This window comes from Vicia villosa, linkage group LG3 (genome assembly GCF_029867415.1).
Source record: "Vicia villosa cultivar HV-30 ecotype Madison, WI linkage group LG3, Vvil1.0, whole genome shotgun sequence".
NCBI lineage: Eukaryota > Viridiplantae > Streptophyta > Magnoliopsida > Fabales > Fabaceae > Vicia > Vicia villosa.
Window position 1 is genome coordinate 164,597,775 of NC_081182.1, and position 3,675 is coordinate 164,601,449.

Consider the following 3,675-nt stretch of genomic DNA (forward strand, 5'->3'; position numbering starts at 1 on the left):
ATCCATAGGCTTCTTACCCCTCTTGTCAACTAACTCGCGAGAGTGAGATGACTTCAGCTTAATGTTGTCCTCCTCAAAAATCCTACTACAATCCACCAAGTCAGCAAATCTACGAATCCTCTGATACCTAATACCTTGCTTGATTTCATCACGAAGACCATTCTTAAATTTGATGCACTTTAAGAATTCACTAGCCTCATCATTGTTGTAGTGGGTGTAGTACTTGGCCAATTCAACAAACTTGGAAGCATACCCAGGCACCTTCATACTACCCTGCTTCAGTTCCAAGAATTCAATCTCCTTTCTTCCTCGAACATCCCCGAGAAAGTTTCTCCTCAGAAATTCTCTTTTGAATACAGCCCAAGTGATTGCCACGCCATCAGTATCCAGTTCAGCTCTAGTAGCAACCCACCAGTCATCAGCTTCCTCCGACAACATTGTCATACCCCAAATTTGTCCTACCCTTTAATTTCTAACTGGCTTTAGCTTCGCATTTCATCTGCATACCTCCACTAGGTCATTTAACACATCATGCATCATTAATCACTAATTGGCATCGGGACCAAGGATCACTGAATTAAGGATCAAGAATCAGAATTTACTTCCTTATAATTGCATCCATCAAAACAAACATCCAAGGTAGTAGGATCAAGGGTCTTGTTGAGTAACAGTTCTCTATTGCTATCTATAATACAAGAAGTTGGGTTTTTCTACTCCTCTGTTGGATGCTATTGGACAAGATCTCATTATCTTCATAAATCAGGGCTCTGTTAGTGTCCACTTGTGGGGCGAATTGTATAGGTCAATTAATGTCTGCTTGGAATTCTCAGTGAAGGATATGGGCTATTGTGGAGATCATTAAGGTAATCAAGCGGCTTCGTTCAAATTGGTGCACAAAAAGGATGGATTAAATTTGTTGAAGGTTTGGTAGATCGGTTCGAGTTTGAGATTTAAATTCAAAATAACAAATGATGGAAAATTCAAATTTTATTTGAATATAAGACAAGAACCATCATTCAAGTACTCATCCAAATCCAAATCCACACACTTCAAATATATATTACAAGCCAAAGTCATAAAACCACTACATTTCAAGCCATTTCAATTCAAAGCCTTGTTCATTACAGAATGCCATACCAAAATACAAGTCGTATCCGAGTACATGTCCTCACATTACAACCCATAAATTCACAAATTTACACAAAAAAAAACTAATTCCTCCCCATTCTTTCAATTCATCCCTCATGCTGCTGCTTCCATTTCTTGTATTCCTTCACCTTTTAGCTCCTGGCCAAACCATGTTCAAATACCAACCTGCAATATCAAAATCACAATACACATACATATTCACATTATTCTGCAGCAAAACAGATAAACCAATACAAAAACCACAACATTTCAATACACAAACCCGGCACATAACCATGTCAGCCCCAAATCAGCATATCACCTACCCTAAACCACAAATCAGTTCCACTCATATGCAGCATTCGATTTAAATTCCAGCACTGCACCCAGTTTCCAAACATTCAAAAAGCCTAAATCACTAACCATACAAATCCAAACTGCATCAGTTATAAAACTCAAAACAGAATTAATAGCATTCAAACATTAAAACCATTACCATACACACAGCCCTGCACAGTTCCTTTTAACCCATCCATAACTAACCAAAACCAGTTCAAAGATCCCTCATACCATATACATTCAGCATACACACATACATTCATAATAAAATTCATACAAGACTCAGCTTCAGTTCATAACTTTTCAAAACACCACTTCCTAACAGTTTGTTATCAGCCCATAACAAATCCCATAACTAGCTATCAAAAAACTCCAAACAGAATCATAACATAACAACCACACCTGCACATATCATACCAAGCTGCCAGTCAATATATTAGGTCTCTAACCACCAAAAACAATTACAAAACAAGTTCCAAAATTAACCACCTTTCGTGCCAACCTAACCGAATATAACTAATTCTCCTAATCATTCAATTAACTTGCTAATAGAACCTCAGCTATTACTAACTGTTTTATTAACAGTTCCGGCTTAACTTCAACTCCAATAATAGAGAATAACAGAATTGCAAACCTATAACTAATTCATTCTCCTAACAGAACTCAACCTCACAAAGAAAGCCGGTCCCGTGTGTATTCCATACCTCATGATCATGGCCAATAAGTTTCGGTCCTCCATCCACATTGTATTTCAGTCACAGCTCCAGGTTATCTACAGCACTGCCATATTTGTTTGTACCACCAAGAAACCTGCAGAGCCAAAGCTAGTGTTAGTCCCACATTCAAGAAATTAAAAAATTCATTGCAAGTTGTCATTTAGGTCCCACATTCAAGGATTTATCATCATTACCCAATCATTGCTCATATAAAAAGGCAGCTACACACACCAAAAAAAAGGGCACAATCACTTACCTTCTCATTGTTTCGCTTGCAAACTTTGAGAGAAGAAGTGCCGAGTCTAAAGTTCATACACACACTCATTCTCCACCATCACTTTCCATCACCATCTTCACTTCCTCCACGCCATTCACCATCCATCATCTTCATCACTCCTCTCATCTTCATCACAAACTGAACCAGTCTTCAATCTTCTTCACTCACCAACAGAGAAAAAACCTTCATCTCTCACACTCTGCTTTCTCTGTAACCTTCTTCCTCCACCTTCACAGCTTCATTCTCTCATCACCTTTCATCCATCTCCATCATCATCTTCCTCAATCTTCAAACCATCATCTTCAACCTCTCTCTCTGAACCTTCATCAATTCATCAATCTTCAAACCATCCCTCGGTCTTCATCAATCTTCAATCCCTCTTCTCCACACCTCAAATCACCATCACTCTGCTTCAATCGCTACCACTTCATCATCTTCACCATTCATCACCTTTCACTCCAATCTTCATCCATAATCACATTCATTCGTCATCAACACCAAAAAAAGAAGAGAATCAGAAGAGAAGAATGAGGGAGTTGTCCAAACAGAAAACAAAGAGGGAATTCGAAAGAATCGGAACTCACCAAGAACTGGAAACGGACTTCAATCATCGTCATCACTCCAATCGCGGTGCTTCGCTATAATCGTCTTCAATCATCCGATCTCCAAAAGAACTCACTTTCGTCATCAAGAGAAGGTTTCTGCAATCGCGTTCTATCGCTACCGTAATCAACAGCTTCGACGTCGCATCGACCTCAACACAACCTGCAACCGTTCCACAGTGAGTCATGATTCGAACGAGAGAGAAACGAGAGTGTCAGACGAGAGTGAGATCGCGTTGGATAAGATGGGAGGTCGAGGGGGTTGCCACCGATAAGTCTCAGTCGGAGATGGGTGAGAGGATCTCCGGCCGCCGCGAATCCGTTCGAGAAGAGGGCAGGATTTCGTTCTTCAGAAACTCAATAGCCACCAGACAAGTAAACCCTAAAACCCCTTTCTAATTTCTTCTTTCCTTTTATTTTTTAATTTTTATTTTGTTCTGTTATTTCTGAATCAATAAATTGGATCAAACAACCATGGGCCCTCATACCCAATACTGCTATCTTCACCCCCCTGAGGCCCAGTCACACGCCTCTTTTGGCCAAAAAACAAGAATTCTGCAATAAGAAAAACTGCTTCGGGCCAAATCTACGGGCCCTGCGCCCATTGCTCCTT

The 3,675-nt window shown here is 39.9% G+C and overlaps 1 long non-coding RNA gene across 1 annotated transcript; it reads right to left on the reverse strand.

Moving 5' to 3' along the window:
• Positions 1-1,729: 1,729 nt before the first annotated feature.
• Positions 1,730-3,466, reverse strand: LOC131656863 (uncharacterized). Its single transcript, XR_009300342.1, has 4 exons — positions 3,045-3,466; positions 2,440-2,923; positions 2,172-2,277; positions 1,730-1,869 (listed from the first exon to the last, which is right to left on the reverse strand). It is a non-coding gene; the product is annotated as an uncharacterized LOC131656863 (long non-coding RNA).
• Positions 3,467-3,675: the final 209 nt, after the last annotated feature.